Genomic DNA, 14,011 nt, shown 5'->3' on the forward strand with positions numbered 1-14,011 from the left:
GATGATCATTTACAGTCGATTCATGTATATATATGTGTTATTTGGTTGCTTGAAGTGGTAGAACGAGTTCATGGGTTTAGTTAGTAGTTATTTATCAAATTTCCGGATTCATACTTGATTATTTGATTGTGTAGTTAGTTGTAATAGATTATAGACGTTGAGAGCTTTGTTTTGTGATATAGAACGTCGAGTTTGGTTGGGATTTTCCCGATTTCGAGTTTTGACCGGCGTGTTCATCGGATTCTTGGTGGTTTGATCGGAAATCGTAGTTGATGATGTGTTGATGTTGTTGTTGGTATAATCGAATTGTGGAGTGAATTTGGTACATAAAGCAACAAAAACCCGCTTAAAATCGTGTTGTTTTGGCTACCTTAAAGCTTGCCGGATGGTCGCCGGATTCCGATAAAGTCGCCGTAGAAGGTGACCGGAATCTGGGCACCATTGTTGTGTTCTTGGCAAGCATTCAAGCCAAGAACGCGTTTGATCTTCTGAAACCCTAACTCCCATTTTCAATTATGTTTCCCAGAATTTTGTTTTAAAAATAAATCAAAATTCAGTTTTTAGTTTTAAAAATTATTTTCTTTAATTCTAAAAATCATTATTTTAATTCTAAAAATTTATTTTAATTTAAAAATAAATCCAAAATATTTAATTAATTAATTTCAGTTGATAATTAATTATTTAATTAGTCAATTAATTTAAATATTAATTGATTAATTAATTTAACTACTTATTAATTAATTTTAATTAATTATTTAATTAGATTTAATTATTTAAAATTGATTTAAAAATTCCGAAAAATAGTTTCGAGCTTTAAAATATTATTTTAAATTATTTTCCAAGCTCGATAATTCTAATAACATTATTTTCGGGTGTTCGAGCCCTATTATTTAATTATTAAATGATTCGGAGACCCGTTTTAATTCCGAAAAATGTTCAAAAATTCATAATAAATTAACCGTTCGTCCGTTTAATACGAAACGAACGCGTACAGACTCAGAAAAATATTCCGATTTCAATAAAAATACTTTCGAGACCCAAATCATTTTGTTTCGAAAGGTCGCTTGTTTTACAAGTTATTCTGAGTCGATTATTGATAGATAAATCACATTTTTGACCCGATTTCAGTTTTAAACTTATCGAGTCGAACCTTTTGACGAACCAAGTCATATGTGATATGAATTATGTGATACGTGAGTTATGTGTTTACATGCTACGTGAATTATGTGCATACGTGGGTCAATGGTCTTGTGTTTGACTGTCTTCTTTATATGCGGGTTGTCGTATGGGTAGACAATAGGGTTTGACGCGCCGTTCGTCAAGTAATTATCATTTAGACAATTAAAGTTGTATCTTTTAATTATAGATGCGGATCTCTCAAGTTGATCAGGACAAGACGTTGGATAAAGAATGAGATGGAATGGTATTGGGTAGCTGGCTTCTAGCAATCGCAGGAGCAGCATATCGATGAAGTGTTGAAAAGAAAGATGGTGATATTTTAAGACAGAATGTCAGGATAGATGCGTCTTTGCGAGTGTGACTAACTACTAAATCCCAAAGGCAAGTACCCCTGACTTCACTTATCGTTCAAGTGACGTTTATTTCGAATCATATTATGCAAGTATCCCTATCATCACTTATTGTTCAAGTGATATTTATTTTAAATTTTATCATGCAAGTATTGCTTTCCCTATTCAGTTAGAGATAGATAAATGTTTTACATATCGCTGAATTAAATAATTCTGTTTATGTAAATACTCATCTGTTATTCTATATTCAGAATAGTCAAGTGATTTTACTTATCCAATTTCTGGATTTATAAATGTTTTGGATTTTGAGAAAAGTGATTTGGTTGCGAATATTCCTACCCAAAAATTGGGGAAATAAAATTATTTCAGGTGTCAATTATTATGACCCCATTTCAATAAAAGGTTTTAAGATTGGATCATAATTGCGTAAGTGACCGGGATGGACGGTCCAGCGGAGGGCTATTTCTAAGTGCCATATGGAATATTATGACACAATTTTTGCCACAGGCAGGTATATTGCCTTTTGTTTGAGTACTCGTATTTTTAGGGTCACGTTTCTATGAATCATGACCTTGTGCTATCACACGGACTGATCAGCATGTGATAGTACGTCCGTCGGAGAATGATCCTAATCTAAATTATCATATCATTTTGATATTCATAGAATAAATGATTTATTAACTGTTTCTGTTTTGGAATAATGGTAAAATACAGTTTTGATTCAGATTCTGATTTATGCTTATACTTACGTTGTTGTTAAATATCAAAGGGGGTATTAGTATAGATGATTGATGTTGACTTCAGTATGGGTGTTGTGAGCATCAAAGTTCGTATTGATATCTAATTTGATATGACAGCAAAGTAAGTATTAATTTGAAGAGTTCGGTTTTGAATGAGTTTATGATCCACTCTATAATCATTGTTTCATGTTATTGTTGTTTATGATATTTCCGTAAACACTGTTTTACGAGTTTGATTCTCGTCAAGATTCAAAGTATTGTTGAAGCATTTCGCTCAAAAATATCAAAATGGTTTTGAATACAATTAAGGAATCAATTCTGAGGCTCCTCCACTAGAATTTTATGATTCAACAATTATGATTTTAAATGTGCTGCTCTGATGCAGATGTCGGTTTTATATCAAACGACCCTATATTTACTATAATGATCTTGTTGAGCATTTCTTCCGCTCATACTTGCCTGTTTTTAAATTTAACCTCCAGTGAGGATTAGCTTGCGCTGTTTAGCTGCATAATTTGAGGAAGCAAAGAAGAAGCTCTTGGAAGGTTGTTGATCCAGGGTTTGCGGGCTAGTGTAAGTTTTATTGTGTAAAGTTGTTTACATTATATTATATTATATTATAGTTTTGTATTTTATTTGGGCCTAGTATACTTCATTTCGAAGTTATACTAGTGGGTTTAGTTTTGAGTTGGGATTTATTGAAAAGAGTTTTAAAAGAAAGAGAAAAATTTATTATGGAATTTGGATATCTTGTTTCTAGAACTGTAACCTTAAAAGATCTTAGATTAGTTTGGGGTCATAAATGATAAATATCTTCCGCTGGCATTTATTTATTGATTTAACAGGTTATTTTGGATTGAGATTTCATCGTGACGACCAAATCCCTTGACCCCGGATTTGGGGGCGTTACAGGTTGGTATCAGAGCTGAGGTTATAGTAAACTAGAAATGAGAGTGTGTAGGGGTGTGTATAGCTATGTGAGGACGCTTGAGCTCATATCGAGTTCCTGTTAGACTATTGGATATAGTACCATCGAATAAGCTAAGATAGGCGCATTCGTTTGAGATGATTATGTTGAGCTGGATGGAACTCCGGGAAGCTGTAAACTTCTATTGTGGAATCTTCCGAGGCTACTACGATTCAACGACGATGAAGATTATAGATATCCTTGGAGCATGAAGAAGCATCTAGAATCAGATGGCGAGTCAACTGGAGAGTTCAAATTGAAGATAAATATTAAGACTTTGGCAATACCTTCTTTTTCTATAAATTCTTTTGACTTCCCTTAAAAAGAAATATCAATTAGAAGACATAATCCCTAACACCAGTTTATTCATTTCGTGCCAGAATTTTGTTCTCTGGACTTCATTTCCTTCAGAAATATCAACTTTGAAATCTTTTCAATTTTATTCATTTAATTTTGGATTCCTTTGATATTCCTTTATTCTAACTGAGATGAACAACCTTAACTATAAGGGACACAAGGTATACCTGTCTGTGTGATAGGAGTTGGATGGGACGCCATCACTTGTGTGTATTGTGAATACATGAAAGTTAACAACCTTTAGTAGTGTCCTAGTTTGGGCACGCAATACCAAGTTCTTTTGATCATATTGATCTCTCAGTTATTCTCTTATTTCAACAATATTTTTTTCTCAAATTCAGATTTTGGTCCCGTTATGATATCAAATTCTCTTCTTTTTGAAATTCTATGATTTTATCATTCCAAATATTCGAAGGTATGCCAATCAAGTTAAGTTGAGTATCCTGTTCAAGTCAAAGTAAGACGATGTGATGGAATTACGAAGGACGACAGTGGACTGCAATGCGATTATAATATCAGGGGCGTATAGCGAAGTCAATCTGTTCTATTATTTCTCTCTCTATCTTTCTTTCTTTTCTTCCCTCTATCTTTCTCTTTATTCTTCTTTCTCGCAATCAGTAAAGCGATTCTATTGAGGAATTGGTCAAAAGATGTGGATGGATCAATGGTACACAGTGAAGCTCCTGTAAAAGTTTTACTATACAAGGAATACAAGATTTATTTGAGATTATGGAAAATTGAGGTTATTTGGAAATGGAAAGTTGGCTAGAAGACCCCTTAGTGCTTTCTTCTTCTTCTGATTCCGAGGACGGAATCCTTATAAGGTGGGTAGATTGTAATATCCCATATTTTCAAATATTGTTATTATAATTATTAGGAATTATTTATGTGATTTTATGTGAATTTTAGTGAATAATCTGGTAATTGGAGTTGATGCTTTGGATGTTTATATATGATATTATTTGAGTATTTTAATTTTTTATATGTCCAGAATAAAATATAGATAATTACAGTATTTTTCTGGTAATTTTTGGACTATTATATGATTTTATAATGATTTATGGATTTATTAATTATTTTCTGAATAATTACAAAATTATTTTATAAAGCCGGGAATCGTTCAACTTCAACCGTTTTTGCGTTTTTATAATCTGAAACTCTTCCGAAAACTCCTTCCTAACCTAATCCGGATATTCTGAACATTTTCCGTGTTTTAACTTTTTCAATCCGGATTACGGTTTGACCCGTACGCGTCCCGTCGCCAAATTTTCGATAAGATAGTCATTTTAATAAATCAATAAAACCCGTACTATTGAGAGACGAGATATTATTACATTATTTTTGTAAAAGGTATTTTATAAGAAGCCCAGTTTTGATAATTATCCAAATCTGATATTAAATTGTATCGTATTAATAATTATTTAGTGGCTAAGTAACCTATTTTTGGATCCGATATGATCCAATAAGATACTCGTTACTTGTTTTAAAATGCATTTATATGAATCGATCTGTAATTTGGACGCGTGTTTATTTGCGTTATTCGTTTTATGTGTGTTGAATGTATTTTATGTATTTTCGGGATTTTCTGTTAATTTAGAAATCGTTTCTATTTTTCAAAAATAAACGGACCGGGACCCCACCGGGACGTCAAAGCCCACAAAATTTGTGTTTTATTTTTATAAAATCAATCGTATTTTTAAATACCCAATATTTTTCCGTTTTTGCATTATTCGCAATTTTTGGGGAATTTTGATATAAATTTTGTATTTTATCGTTTTTAAAATTATTCCCCGTAATTATTATTTTTGGGCTTAATTATTTTAATTAAGAGATAAAAACACCCTTAATTTATTTTAGGGTATTAATTTATGCAATAATATAAATAGCAGAAATCAGTTTTATTATTTATAAATATTACACAAAAATATCAGAAAATAGAAAAAAACTCTGAAAATTGTTCTTGAACTCGTGAAGATCAAAGTATGGTTTTGAGGTGATCTAGAAAGCAAAACATATCATATTTGTAATCAAACTGAAGCTCTCGAGCTGTTCTTCCATAAACTACCATCAAATCGTATCAACGATTGGTAAATTTTTAAATGTTAATTTTAGGGTTCTTCGTCATTTTAATCGATTTGGGGCTTTCTTGTTTCTTGATTGTTCATAAGTTTTGATGTTATAAATAGCTTTAGATGATCATTTACAGTCGATTCATGTATATATATGTGTTATTTGGTTGCTTGAAGTGGTAGAACAAGTTCATGGGTTTAGTTAGTAGTTATTTATCAAATTTCCGGATTCATACTTGATTATTTGATTGTGTAGTTAGTTGTAATAGATTATAGACGTTGAGAGCTTCGTTTTGTGATATAGAACGTCGAGTTTGGTTGGGATTTGCCCGATTTCGAGTTTTGACCGGCGTGTTCATCGGATTCTTGGTGGTTTGATCGGAAATCGTAGTTGATGATGTGTTGATGTTGTTGTTGGTATAATCGAATTGTGGAGTGAATTTGGTACATAAAGCAACAAAAACCCGCTTAAAATCGTGTTGTTTTGGCTACCTTAAAGCTTGCCGGATGGTCGCCGGATTCCGATAAAGTCGCCGTAGAAGGTGACCGGAATCTGGGCACCATTGTTGTGTTCTTGGCAAGCATTCAAGCCAAGAACGCGTTTGATCTTCTGAAACCCTAACTCCCATTTTCAATTATGTTTCCCAGAATTTTGTTTTAAAAATAAATCAAAATTCAGTTTTTAGTTTTAAAAATTATTTTCTTTAATTCTAAAAATCATTATTTTAATTCTCAAAATTTATTTTAATTTAAAAATAAATCCAAAATATTTAATTAATTAATTTCAGTTGATAATTAATTATTTAATTAGTCAAGTAATTTAAATATTAATTGATTAATTAATTTAATTACTTATTAATTAATTTTAATTAATTATTTAATTAGATTTAATTATTTAAAATTGATTTAAAAATTCCGAAAAATAGTTTTGAGCTTTAAAATATTATTTTAAATTATTTTCCAAGCTCGATAATTCTAATAACATTATTTTTGGGTGTTCGAGCCCTATTATTTAATTATTAAATGATTCGGAGACCCGTTTTAATTTCGAAAAATGTTCAAAAATTCATAATAAATTAACCGTTCGTCCGTTTAATACGAAACGAACGCGTACAGACTCAGAAAAATATTCCGATTTCAATAAAAATACTTTCGAGACCCAAATCATTTTGTTTCGAAAGGTCACTTGTTTTACAAGTTATTCTGAGTCGATTATTGATAGATAAATCACATTTTTGACCCGATTTCAGTTTTAAACTTATCGAGTCGAACCTTTTGACGAACCGAGTCATATGTGATATGAATTATGTGATACGTGAGTTATGTGTTTACATGCTACGTGAATTATGTGCATACGTGGGTCAATGGTCTTGTGTTTGACTGTCTTCTTTATATGCGGGTTGTCGTATGGGTAGACAATAGGGTTTGACGCGTCGTTCGTCAAGTAATTATCATTTAGATAATTAAAGTTGTATCTTTTAATTATAGATGCGGATCTCTCAAGTTGATCAGGACAAGACGTTGGATAAAGAATGAGATGGAATGGTATTGGGTAGCTGGCTTCTAGCAATCGCAGGAGCAGCATATCGATGAAGTGTTGAAAAGAAAGGTGGTGATATTTTAAGACAGAATGTCAGGATAGATGCGTCTTTGCGAGTGTGACTAACTACTAAATCCCAAAGGCAAGTACCCCTGACTTCACTTATCGTTCAAGTGACGTTTATTTCGAATCATATTATGCAAGTATCCCTATCATCACTTATTGTTCAAGTGATATTTATTTTAAATTTTATCATGCAAGTATTGCTTTCCCTATTCAGTTAGAGATATATAAATGTTTTACATATCGCTGAATTAAATAATTCTGTTTATGTAAATACTCATCTGCTATTCTATATTCAGAATAGTCAAGTGATTTTACTTATCCAATTTATGGATTTATAAATGTTTTGGATTTTGAGAAAAGTGATTTGGTTGCGAATATTCCTACCCAAAAATTGGGGAAATAAAATTATTTCAGGTGTCAATTATTATGACCCCATTTCAATAAAAGGTTTTAAGATTGGATCATAATTGCGTAAGTGACCGGGACGGACGGTCCAGCGGAGGGCTATTTCTAAGTGCCATATGGAATATTATGACACAATTTTTGCCACAGGCAGGTATATTGCCTTTTGTTTGAGTACTCGTATTTTTGGGGTCACGTTTCTACGAATCATGACCTTGTGCTATCACACGGGCTGATCAGCATGTGATAGTACGTCCGTCGGAGAATGATCCTAATCTAAATTATCATATCGTTTTGATATTCATAGAATAAATGATTTATTAACTGTTTCTGTTTTGGAATAATGGTAAAATACAGTTTTGATTCCGATTCTGATTTATGCTTATACTTACGTTGTTGTTAAATATCAAAGGGGGTATTAGTATAGATGATTGATGTTGACTTCAGTATGGGTGTTGTGAGCATCAAAGTTCGTATTGATATCTAATTTGATATGATAGCAAAGTAAGTATTAATTTGAAGAGTTCGGTTTTGAATGAGTTTATGATCCACTCTATAATCATTGTTTCATGTTATTGTTGTTTATGATATTTCCGTAAACACTGTTTTACGAGTTTGATTCTCGTCAAGATTCAAAGTATTGTTGAAGCATTTCGCTCAAAAATATCAAAATGGTTTTGAATACAATTAAGGAATCAATTCTGAGGCTCCTCCACTAGAATTTTATGATTCAACAATTATGATTTTAAATGTGCTGCTCTGATGCAGATGTCGGTTTTATATCAAACGACCCTATATTTACTATAATGATCTTGTTGAGCATTTCTTCCGCTCATACTTGCCTATTTTTAAATTTAACCTCTAGTGAGGATTAGCTTGCGCTGTTTAGCTGCATAATTTGAGGAAACAAAGAAGAAGCTCTTAGAAGGTGGTTGATCCAGGGTTTGCGGGCTAGTGTAAGTTTTATTGTGTAAGTTGTTTACATTATATTATATTATATTATAGTTTTGTATTTTATTTGAGCCTAGTATACTTCATTTCGAAGTTATACTAGTGGGTTTAGTTTTGAGTTGGGATTTATTGAAAAGAGTTTTAAAAGAAAGAGAAAAATTTATTATGGAATTTGGATATCTTGTTTCTAGAACTGTAACCTTAAAAGATCTTGGATTAGTTTGGGGTCATAAATGATAAATATCTTCCGCTGGAATTTATTTATTGATTTAACAGGTTATTTTGGATTGAGATTTCATCGTGACGACCAAATCCCTTGACCCCGGATTTGGGGGCGTTACAATATGAGTTAGAACCATGTGTCACAAGTTAATTCAAGTTAGGGTGTTTTCTGCCCAGGAAAATAGGGGAACCATAGATTTTGAGCTTAGGCCCAAGAAGGCCCAAGCCAGTCCCTTGAGCCACATCAAGTTTGGGAGATGCCCTTAGGTCAGAAGAGTCTTGTGTAAGAGTTTTAAAGGAAAACCTATAGTTTAAGGGTGTCAAGTGCACTCAAGAAACCATAGTTGTCATTCTGAAATTTGCACCAGTGAACACTTTCACTTAGCACATAGTTTTAGAACACTTAGGAGTGAGATTTAGGCTGACCACCATAGTTATAAGGTAGTATAAGGTCAGTAGAATAAAAGGCACAAGTGAGGGTCAATAGGTCTAGGATAGTTTAGTAAAGGCACATCGAGATAGGAAGCCAAAATTAGAAGACTTTGTCTAGTTTAGCGACCAAGTGACTTAAGTTGGGGGATCGAGATCATCCAAGCCTAGTGTTGCATTATGGTGTATATGGTGTTATTTAGTATTAATATATGATATGTGATTATGTGGCTATGTGTGTGCAACTATAAATTAAAGGTGAATATAAATTAAGTGCATATAGGCCTAAGTGCCATCCGTGTTTAAATTCGGGTTGTAAATAGGTTAAGTTGGTGAGAGTATATTATAATGAGGATTATTATTATTTATGTAGGATCGCGAGACGAGGGAAAACTTGCCATAAAGGTCGAATGAAGCTCCAGTTATTGCTCCTACCAGTCAGACCAGACCAGCCTTTCTCAAGGCAAGTGATTCAACTTATCCTTCATATTTACTGCTAATAGTTCATACATTGCTGCAACTATCCTGTGTCATTTGATATATTAAATCACGCGTATCTTATGTTTATCTTTGAATTATATAAAAATGCCATGAACCCTCGAGTACGTATTGCAAAGTGGTCTTATCATGATAGTATATTAAAGTAATTCGAATGCCAGGATAAAAGAAAGGGTAATTATAACTCTTGGTTGATTCTCTTGATTTACATGCTGATGATTCCTAAGTATTGATATCTCATCCTGATACTTGAAACCCCTATAGAACATTACCTTGAACCCTAAAAGCCAAATACTTATCAAAGTGATTCCTCATTGATTTATACTCCTCTTTCTTATCCAGAAGCTTGACAATTCTGATATATCCTGAGTTAAAGATCATTTCTGCATACCTTAACACCCTTAGTATTCATGAAGCTTATCTTTTTGATGATCCAGCACTTGAACCTTGATGAGAAACCATTGCTTTAAGCCCAATTTGGCATTACCCTTTATAATATCCAATAGCCTCACTAAATCCCCTTGTCTAATCTTTGATATATGAAAACCATTCAGTTACTTTAATAAAGTATAGTTTTGTGAATCATGGCCCTGAGATTTAGTACCATATTTCCCGTGTTTCGAGTTGATCTATAATCCCTTGATAAAAAAAGAAAAAAATGTTCACTGTAAAAGAGATTTTGTTATAAATCGGCATCAGTTTTTGAAATAAATAAAATGTGGGTTTTTCAGTCCCAAAGGGGGATAAATGTTTTTTTTGAATAGTGGATCTGGACTGAGACGCGAGTCCTTTCCACACTTATATTAGGCTTAAAAGTTGCCTAGGGATTCCCATTAATGTTTTAGAACCCAGCGAGGTTCGAGATTACTTCGCGGCTGATCACCGGCTGTAATCCGTAGCGTCATAAAATGATTTTGATTAAGATATGATTTTGAAATTGTTTTGATACAAACAGAATGATGCCATCACCCAAAGTTTTATCGCTCGTTATCACTGGTTATTTATTCCCATTGACATTCTTTAATATATCTCGATTTATGTTTTGTATCGTATTGTTTAGCACTTGTTGAACATTTGGCTCACTCCTTGCTTTACCCTGATATTACAGCTAGCAGCTATGGTTAGATTCAAGCAGACTGCCCGTAAGACCTGTGATGCTGATGCTTATGTTCGAGCTCAGGTTAGAATAAGTGATAGAAGTTTGTGTGAGGACTCGGTATTTAAATAAGTTATAATAGATGGTAGTGTTGGGCTGTTCCAAACCCTAAACTGTAAGATCTTGGATTTGGGTATGTTTATTTATTTGTTGTGATAGTTATATTTAATTTGTTGTTTAAGTTGGGGTGTGACATCAAGCCTGGCATAATTGAATGGGTGCAGAATTCAATCCAGTTTGGGGGTTCTCCAACGGAAGATCCCAATATGCACATTAGGGATTTTATTGAGATTTGCGACACCTTCAAGTTCAACTGTGTTTCTGAAGATGCTGTGAAGATGATACTGTTCTCATTCTCTCTGAGGGACAAGGCAAAGTGTTGGTTACACTCTCTACCAGCAGGATCACTCACCACTTGGGAAGATCTCGCTCAAAGTTTCTCACTAAATTCTTCCACATGGCAAAGACTGCTGCAATCATGAATGCTCTTACTCAGTTTGCTCAACAAACTGGAGAATCTCTGTGTGAGGCTTGGGATCGATATAAGGAGATGCTAAGAAAGTGCCCCCACACCATGGCATGCCTGATGGGATAATTATCACTATTTAATAATGGATGGGTCCTACTTCTAGACCCATGCTTGATGCAATATCAGGAGGAGCTTGTGGGCTAAGAGTTACGATGAAGCTATGAACTTATTGAACGGATGGCTGTGCTAATGACTACCAGAATCCTCTCCCCAGAGATTGATTCAGGGCAAGTTGCAAGGAATTTTAGAGTGGAGCAGCAACTGCTATCGCTGCCCAACTCTAAGGCTTTGACGATGAAGGACACTTTGGCGAATTATGGAGTTAATCAAATCTCTAGTGTTTGTGATCTATGTGTTGGAGCCATGAGACTGATCAGTGCGCAATTTCTAGTGAATCAGCTCAGTTTGTGAGCAACTTCCAGCGATCACAACAACCTATTGAAAGGAATATGTCCTAAGTCCAATCATGTTAGGATTTAGGAATAACTTTTATGTAATCTTTTTTGATTTTATGATATTAATAAAAGACTTGTTTGTTTTTATTACGGGCTCTATCTATTTAAGTGTTTAAATAAGATATACCATAGTTTAGAGTAAAGCTTTTATGGATTATGATGAGATCATACATAGTGAGGACCTAAAAGCTGATAACTCTAAACTTAAATAGTTCCTGGTCAATAGGCATTACTAACTGGTAATTAATAATCCGCAAAGATCGGTACATACTATGCTATGCTTCATAATGACTGATGTTGTTCTCATAGCATTTGTGTGGTGACACTATAGCTAGTATGTAGTGCTTATTATAGAATAAGTTCACTGAACATGACTCGCCCAGCTGAACAATGATGGAGTTCACTCACGCTGTCAGCAGTTGTTCACATAGTGATAGTGTACAAGTATCCTTAGACTTGAGGTCATCATAGTCATCTTGTGTACACTGAAACTATGCTTCGTTTAGTTTCTTATTCTCCAGGGACCACTTATAGGGCTCTCCTGGGTATAGGAATTTGTACACAAGATAGTGTATGATCAATAAAGGATTCTACCCTTCCAGTTGAAGGAAGCGAATGTTCAAGTGCTGATTGTCCACTTATGCTAGTTCAGGAATTCTCTGGCCAGAGTTAAATGAAATTAGACAGGAGTTTCTAATTGCATAGAACTACTGCATAAGTAAATGGTAAGCAAGTTGATTGAATTAGATAGTTGCTTGACACTGAGATGTTTTTTCCATTGGCATTGTATTTAATCGGGACATTGTAGGGGTTAGAAGGAGTTTATTGTACGGTAAACTATTCACTGAATAGGTTCATGGGTATTCTAAGCAGTGAAATTCATATTATCCGGATAGTCGCGATATGCTGAGAAGTATCCCTCACGATGTAGAATAAATGTGATTAATTAATTAATCATATTTAATAAATTAGAGAATTTATATAAATAATGATATAAAAATAGTTTTATTATTATTTATTTCTACTACCGGCTTAATATTGAACCTACAGGGTCACACAATAAAAGAGAATGATTTAATGGTGGAGCGAATTAATTAATAATGGCTAATAATTATTTATTTATGAAAAAATAATTAATTGGCAAATTTAATAATTGATTAAATGAGATTAATTGATTATAAATCAATTAAGAAAAGTTCTTAATATTATTAATTAAGGATTTAATTTTTGGAAATTAAATCAAGAGAGAGAATTATTTTTAAAGTGTTAGAAAAAGGATTAATAATTAAAAGGTGTTTTAATTATTAATGAGAATAATAATGGGATAATAATAATATATTTATGGGAAAATTTCAGCTAAAATTTTGCCTATAAATATATATTATAGACCCTATTTTTATACAAACCCCAAAAACCCAAAAAAGTTTGAAAACCCAATTCTCTCCACCTCCTTCCTCCTCCTTAACATCGTTTTCTTGGTGGATACCGGTGGAGTGCTTCACACTTGAGGAGCAACTGCTAAGGATCTCTGATCGTTATCTCCAAATTATTTTAAAGGTTAGATTCGATCCTTATGTTTTTACACGATTTATATGCTATTATTTGGATTTATATGTGTAAAGTGTTTTACCATGCCCCGCTGCGCTTAAAATCCAATAATGGTATCAGAGCATAGGTTGATGCATATAGATCTGTGGTAAAAATTTCAGAATTTTATGATTGTATGAATTAATTATGATTTTTACAAGTTATATCATGGATTAATTTTGTCTGATGAGAAATCGTTTTCATAGAATAATTTTGAGGTTGATCTGGTTCTACAGGTTGTAGTCGTCTGGGTATTTTTCATAATTTTATGATGTAGATTTTTTATTATGAGTTTTTGAAGTTCTTACAATTAAATTCATAATTTAATAAGTATAAATATATATATATAGTATATATTATATATTATATGTTGTATTATGCATATGCATATGTCTTGTTTGATGTATTTTCTGCATGGAGACAAAGAAACAGTCAGATGTACGCGACACGGAGATCGAGGAAAGCTGTCGGCTGCTGCAGAAGAAAGAAAAAAATAGGGGTGTCGCGCATTCCG

At 33.1% G+C, this 14,011-nt stretch overlaps 1 non-coding gene across 1 annotated transcript; it reads right to left on the minus strand.

Annotated features, from left to right (window-relative positions):
- Positions 1–11,398: 11,398 nt before the first annotated feature.
- Positions 11,399–11,507, minus strand: LOC141703358 (small nucleolar RNA R71). Its single transcript, XR_012567511.1, has one exon. It is a non-coding gene; the product is annotated as a small nucleolar RNA R71 (small nucleolar RNA).
- Positions 11,508–14,011: the final 2,504 nt, after the last annotated feature.

Source organism: Apium graveolens, unplaced genomic scaffold, assembly GCF_009905375.1.
Source record: "Apium graveolens cultivar Ventura unplaced genomic scaffold, ASM990537v1 ctg6576, whole genome shotgun sequence".
Taxonomy (NCBI): domain Eukaryota; kingdom Viridiplantae; phylum Streptophyta; class Magnoliopsida; order Apiales; family Apiaceae; genus Apium; species Apium graveolens.